We start from the raw sequence: 8,088 nt of genomic DNA on the forward strand, positions 1-8,088 counted from the left end.
TTTTTGGATGAAAACTGCAACCATTAGAGTGTTAACAAGCTTTTTCTATTTTTAGCTCCTGTGACCTAGTTTTTGACCAGACATGACCCATCTTCGAACTTGACCTAAAATCATTAAAACACACTTTCCTGACAAATTTCCAGAATATTTTAATCAAAACTGCAGCCACTAGATTGTTAACAAGCTTTTTTCTATTTTTAGCTCCTGTGACCTAGTTTTTGACTCGAGATAGCCCATCTTCGAAACTTGACCTGAAAATCATCAAAACAACCTTCCTGACAAATTTCAAAAATATTTGGATGAAAACTGCAGCCCCTAGAGTGTTAACAAGCTTTTTCTATTTTTTAGCACCTGTGACCTAGTTTTTTACCGGACATGACCCATCTTCGAACTTGATTTAGATATCATCAAAACAACATTCTTGACAAATTTCCAGAATATTTAGATGAAAACTGCAGCCAATAGAGTGTTAAGAAGCTTTTTCTATTTTTTAGCTCCTGTGGACCTAGTTTTTGACCGGACATTACCCATCTTCCAACTTTGACTTAGATATCATCAAAACAACCTTCCTGACAAATTTCCAGAATATTTGGATGAAAACTGCAGCCACTAGAGTGTTAACAAACTTTTTCTATTTTTAGCTCCTGTGACCTGTTTTTGACCTGAGATGACCCATCTTTGAACTTGACCTAGATATTATCTAAGCAACCTTCCTGACAAATTTCCAGAATATTTAGATGAAAACTGCAGCCCTAGAGTGTTAACAAGCTTTTTTCTATTTTTAGCTCCTGTGACCGTAGTTTTTGACCGAAGATGACCCATCTTCAAAATTGACCTAAATATCATCAAAAAACAACCTTCCTGAAAAATTTCCAAAAATATTTGGATGCAAAACTGCAGCCACTAGAGTGTTAACAAAGCTTTTTCTATTATTAGCTCCTGTGACCTAGTTTTTGACCGGAGATGACCCATCTTCGAACTTGACTTAGAAACCATCAAAACAACTTTCCTGACAAATTTCCAGAATATTTGTATGAAAACTGCAGCCACTAGAGTGTTAACAAGCTTTTTCTATTTTTAGCTCCTGTGACCTGGTTTTTGACCAGACATTACCCATCTTCGAACTTGACCTAGATATTATCAAAACAACCTTCCTGACAAATTTCCAGAATATTTGGATGAAAACTGCAGCCTCTAGAGTGTTAACAAGCTTTTTCTATTTTTAGCTCCTGTGACCTAGTTTTTGACCCGAGATAACCCATCTTCGAACTCGATCTGTATTTCATTAAGACAAACATTCTGACAAAGTTTCATGATGATCCAATCAAAACTGTGACTGCTAGACTGTTAACAACCCAATTATTAGAGTGTTAACAAGCTTTTTCTATTTTTAGCTCCTGTGACCTAGTTTTTGACCGGAGATGACCCATCTTCGAACTTGACCTAGATATCATTAAAACAACCTTCCTGACAAATTTCCAGAATATTTGGATGAAAACTGCAGTCTCTAGAGTGTTAACAAGGTTTTTCTATTTTTAGCTCCTGTGACCTAGTTTTTGACCCGAGATAACCCATCTTCGAACTCGACCTGTATTTCATTGAGATAAACATTCTGACAAAGTTTGATGATGATCCAATCAAAACTGTGACTGCTAGACTGTTAACAACCCAATTGTTGACGACGCACGACGACGGACGCCGGACATAGCCCCATCACTATACCTCACCTTGACCACTTCGTGGTCAGGTGAGCTAAAAACTGAAAGCAACTATACCTATCTCATGACTTAAACATTAAAAAGATGTGGAAATTGTAAACTATTAAATGTGAAAAGAAGGAAATAAATCCTGTTAAGCAACATACGTATAGGAAGATCTTTTGTGAAAATTACTTTCTGTCATTTTACAAACCCAAGAAAGACCAATGTTCATTATGTACACTGTACAATAGAAGAAGGCAGTAGGCACACTAGATGGCACGCTCAATGAAAAATATATTGAACATCAAAAACAGAAGAAAATGCACAAGAAGAAAAGGCTAAAATAAAGCTGGATCAAAAAGTGACACGTGCGTTTATGTTGCATGTTTTGATCTCAAGGCCGTCGTAACATTATATTCCTTAGGAGACAAAAATGTTGTGTGTCATGTATGGGATAAAACCATCTGCAAAGAGGGGCATGTTAAATAGCTTCCTGCTTAATAAAAAACCCTTTTCTGCCAGAGTGGTAATGTCAAATAAGTCATATATTTTTCAGATTCATGCGGGGGACAAAACAGAAATTGATTCGTAGCTGTGTGTCTTCTTTTTTTTTATCACAAGTACCAAATTTAAGACTGATCATCCACAAATTTCTTGTATACATCGTGTCACTCACAGATAATTTGACTATTAAAGGGGCAAAGAAAATAACGCCTGTATAATTATGTATCAATCAATTGTGTTCTCTTATATCACTGGCCAGAAAAACACAGTCATACATTGCTATGCCAATGAAATATAACCATGTTATTGATTTCAAAGACTTCATGAAAAAACTCGAGTCCGTGTCTCAAAACATCCATTGAAAGACAAAGAGTAAAATGTCAACAGGTGAAATGTCTACAGGTGAAATGGATACAGGTACAAAAGGAAAACCCAAAGTCAGCATTTGTAAATTACAGCTTCAATGCTGAAGATTTTATGGAAAAAGAAGTTCAGAATACAGAATCTAGACAGAAAGGAAGTATGTATCAATGGCCAAAAAAGTGAACAAGATAATTATGAAGTTATGATACCAAACCTCCAGTTTCAATTCAAAAGAAAAATGACTTGGTTACTTTGTGTGCAAAGGAAATTATCCCAAAAGAATTCCATAATTATTATGCCACTTAACCAACAAATAAGAAAGAAAAGGGTTATGCCACGATGGAATCAGATTAGAATGATTCCGATTTTGAATAACAAAATGTTAGACATTTTGATATAGGCATTAAGATTGATCACACAGGAAGACTTTCAAAACATGCAGTGTGGTGGTTGTATCAGCCATTTACTGAATCATATTATTATTCGCATCATTGTAGAATAAAACTGTAACCATATTATGCTTTTTGTTAATATTGTTGGGACAAAAAGGTGCCAACTGCCATATGGTACCTTTTTTTAATATATTCGACAGTAAATGTTAAAAATCATACAATGCAAAAAGGGGCCAAGCGATCATATGGTACCTTCTTGCATTTGTCGGTCAAAATATATATTAGTGCAAAAAGGAACCATTTCCTTTAATTTATTATATATCACTAATTAGTAATAAATAAGCTTTCAAACTTTTTGAGCATGTACATTCAAATATTATCTAAATATATGTGAAGTTGCTTTGCTAGGTTGTAAAAATCTGATTTGATATGGAACTTTCCAATCTTTAAACGCGATTTTCTCGATAACATGAAAATGTCACTTGGTACCTTTTTGCTTTAATGGGGCGATTTATCTTTTATAGTAACACAAGGAAATGATACATGCCAAATAATTAAGCTCAAAGCTTGAAATATAAGTGTGTTTTTCTATACTTATAAGGTAATCATCCCTAGAGCGGGCCAGTTTTGACCGCAGGAACATGTCATATATATAAATCTTTTGTAGAAGTTAACAAGGAAAGAAAGTTGTTGTGTTCCGGATATATGTATGTAAGGAAAACATATGACCCCCGGGGAGGTGCCAATTTTGACCTTTGGATTATGATTTGAACAAACAAAGTAACCTACAAGACAATGTTACTAACCAATGTCTCAGATCTAGCCTTTGTAGTTTTTGAGGTTTCTTTTTTTAAGTTTTTACTCTATACATATGAGGAAACCTCAAGACCACCAGGGCGGGACCAATTTTGACCCTACAGCTATCATTTGAAGAAAAAAATCGTGCCAAATATCTAAGCCCTAGCATTTGTGGTTTCAGAAAAGAAATTTTTAAGTGTTTACTATTGCCATATAAGAAAAACCCATAATCCTTGGGGCGAGCCAATTTTGACCAGAGAACTTAATTTTTTTTAGACGTGGTAGAATGCCACTAGACAATGCCTCATAACAATTGTCTAAGCTCTAGCTCTTGCAGTTTTTGTGGAGAATGTCATGAACCCCTGGGGTGGGACCAATTTTGACATCAGAGCTAAAATTAGAACAAATTTCGAAGAAGTCCACTTGACAATGTTTCGTTCCAAATATCTAAGCTCTAGCCTTTGTGATTTCAGAGGCGAATATTTTTTTCAGTTTTATTTTTTTTTTAAACAAAGAATATCCACATATAGTTCAGTCGGTATTCTGATAGATCCGGTCAGGCTGCACATTTTTTTCACCCTGTCATACACATATGTAGGTATATTATATGAAAAACACATGTTAAGCTCGATTTTCGTTGCAATCAATTCACCAATGATAGAGCTTAAATACATCTTGATAAGTTGCAATTTTGAATTGTTTATGTTAACTTTTTTTCAGCCTGGAATAAAATTAAAGTTGATATAAGAGATACGTCATTACTTATCTAAATCCTCCCTATTCTCACCCTAACACACCCGTGGCAGGTTCTTCGCTAGCATGCACACGCCATGTTAAGGTCACACATCCTAAGAACCATGTATGTTTGGTGTAATCTGTCTTAAACGGCACATAAACAAATGGAACAAGAGCCACTATCGGGCAGGCTCGACTTTTTTTACTTTTTCTAAAAGCAAACAAATAAAAGGTTTAAACATTAAACAAGAGTCACCGCCGGGCGGGGGCAACGCTCGACTTTTTAACTTTTAAAAAAAGCAAACAAATGAACGGTTTAAACAAATCATTAAAAAGAAATTAAAGAAAAAAAGTTTTTTCGTTTTTTCTTCAATTTTAATAGGTCTATCTTGTCACACTTTTTTTGCCCAAGTATTAATCCTTTCCATAAATAAATGACAAAGTTTAGAAAATATAATAAAAATTCAATCATTTGAAGGTCAATGTCATTTAAAGGTCTGGTTCATATCTTAATTATTCCACATGCCAACTTGCTCACAAGTGTTGTTTTGTTCACAAATGAATAAATCCGTACATAAATAAAAAACAATTATGTCAACTTAACCAAAATTCAGTACTTTGAGCTTGACATTAAAGGTCATTTAAACCTCAAGATCAAGGTCATTTCAACCCTTTAAAATATCTTTTCCAAAAGGTTGTTGTGTCCAAGTATGAAAACATTGACTAATTACAAAATTTCAGCCAATTATAGCGAATTTTAGTGAAAATTAAAAAAAAAAATGACATTCAATATCATGGTCATACATGAGTCAATGTAAATTTGAGTTGGATACACATTAAAATCATGACCTAAACTATTAAGTGCCTTAATATAAAGTTAATCCATTTATAAATAACAAAGTTGTCAGTTACAGATAAAAACAAGAGAATTTCATTAATTTGACAGTCAAGGTCAATTTTAGGTGAAAGGCACATCTTAATTTTTCTAGCAGGTGTTGTTTTTTAAGCCAGTACATTTACAACAAAATCATGACAATTTAACCAAACTTCAATAATTTGACCTTGACGGTCAAGGTCATTTTCAACTCAAGGTCAAGATCAGTTCAACCATTTAGAAGATATTCTCCAAAATGTTGTTTTGCCAAAGTATGAAGATAATCCATTTATTAATTACCAAGTTACAGTCAATTATAGCAAAAATCAGTGAAAATTTAATAACTTACCCTTCAAGGTAAAGGTCATAAAAGAGCCAAGGTCAATTTGAGTTCTATATACATGAAGTCTTATCCTAAAGAATGATCTATTATAATATAAAGTCAATCCATACACTAATAATGTTTAAAGTTATAGCTAGTTACACCAAACAAAAATGAAAAACGAAAATTTCAAGTTTGACCTTCAAAGTCATTTATGAGTGAAGGTCAAGGTCTGTCTGATAAACTTAAAGATCTATCCTAAAAGATTATTTGTTCAATTTTGAAAAAAATTTCCATTACAAAAAAAATTTATACCCTTTTTAAATAGCAAAAATTAAAGCGAATTAACTTTTTGCCCTTTGGTCTACTTGAAGGTCTTGTCCCAAGGATTTTTTTGGGGCCCTGAAGAAGAAGACAAACACAAAAATTAAAAAATTCATGGGGGCCCGGCAACGGAACCCCCAAAACATGACTGTAACATTTTTTTGAAAAAAGTCAAGGAAAAAATTTTGGGGTTTTCACAAAAAAAAAAACCTTTTATTTGGATAAAAATTTAGGAATAAAAAAGGGAAAAAATTTTTAATCATAAAAAGGCTTCAATTTTTGGGTTAAAGAAATAAGGGAAACTTTTTAAATCAAACGGGTTACCCTGGCCCATTAATTTTTTTTTTTAAGAATTTCATAACCCATCGCTTTTTCAATTCCACTTAATTTATAGAATATAGTTCTACGAGACCAGAAAAAAAAAGGAAAAAGAAACCAATTTGGAAAATCCTTTTAAAGATTTCAATCTTCCGTCATTTATTCTGGATTCTTAAAGTTTAGTGAACATGGCCCCCGGAAGTTGGGGGGTCAGTTTTGACCCACAACAATAAATTTGTATAGGTCTTAAAAGGAAAGCCGTATTATGCCTTGACTGTGATACTGGTTGATGCATAAGCACAGGAGTGTTGCTTGTTTTGTTAGTTGTCTAATTTGGCTTTTTGTGACTTTATAAATATTTAAAAGAAATTTTTGGAGGGTTATTGCTCGCCTCAAAAGGGGCGGCTGAAATCTAAATTTGTGAGAAGGTTTGGGTTTTGCGGAACCCCTGATGGCTGATATTTTAATGTTGTTCTCTGTGTTGTTTATAATCTCTAGAGATGTAGACTGATGAAATTCAGACAGTCTTTTTATTGTTGATGAATTGCGGTGACTAAAAATTTAAATGTCACCGACTGGACACAGATGTAGTTTAGCACAAATGATTACACCATCAATAAACAGTTAAAATAATTTATTTAAATAACAAACACATTAAGAATGTCAAGGTGCAAACGATGTATCAATAAAATTTAAGATTGTCTACAACACAGACTATAAGACCTTGAAATAAAAACAGAGTCCTACAATTGATAAAAAGTTATATTTTTGGAAAAAATGTCCCAAAAAAACTGGACAAAAAAATTACTTGAAGAATTAAAGTATTTAAATGAGATATAAATGTTTAAATGTTATACCTCAAATTTAGATATTTAGTATTTAAAGATACTTTTTTAAGAAATGATGATAATGCATAGTCCGAAAGGGAAAAATTTTAGAAACCAACCTTTTTCAGTTGCTTAGTACGGGTTTTTTAGGCTTTTCCGAGCCGATTTTGGTGAATGTGCAGTCACGGGTGTCCAAGCCGGAGAAACATGCACAGTTTTGTAAAGGCTGTAGAGAGGTCGTTTAAACATGTCCCAGTGCATGTAAGGGAGCCGGGTCAACCAAATGCACATGTGAAATTTAAAAAATTTAAGAGAGAAATTTTTAAACAATCCGCATCATAAATACAAATCCTAATTGTTAAACTATCACCAAGGTCTTAAAACAATACAAAAAAAATAAAAATTAACTTTTTGTAAACAGACATAAAATTTAAAGCCAAATACCATCCTTTCCCAAAAAAGGGACAGTTATAGGAAATGTTTTTAAAAAAAAGGGTTTTAAATAAATTTACTTACTTCCCAGGTTGGAACCGTTTAAATGTATACAAAAAATATTAATGTAAATGATGTTCTTAAATTGCTGGTTGTAGACAATTGTGTGTACTAATGGTACCTTATTTTAGGAGAATGAACCCTCAGATGTCATAATTTATATAAACTTCTGAGCAATGCAATTTTTCACAATTCAAACTCAAATTGTAAGTTTTTATAATACACTAACTGACCGCCTGGGGCCAGACCAATATCAACCCATTCTACGCACTTTAAGGTGTTATCAAATCTCTATTGCTCCTGGGCAACTTTTAGATGCCGGTTTGTGGTTTGACAATTTTAAAAAAACATGATTAAATTTTGGGTAAGTCTTAGGTCCAAATGTGCTGGAAACCGGATTTTTTACCAATTTTTATCAATAATTTTTGTAGACGTCCAC

This window comes from Ruditapes philippinarum, unplaced genomic scaffold, assembly GCF_026571515.1.
Source record: "Ruditapes philippinarum isolate M1 unplaced genomic scaffold, ASM2657151v2 ctg625_1_1_1_1, whole genome shotgun sequence".
In the NCBI taxonomy this organism is placed as follows: domain Eukaryota; kingdom Metazoa; phylum Mollusca; class Bivalvia; order Venerida; family Veneridae; genus Ruditapes; species Ruditapes philippinarum.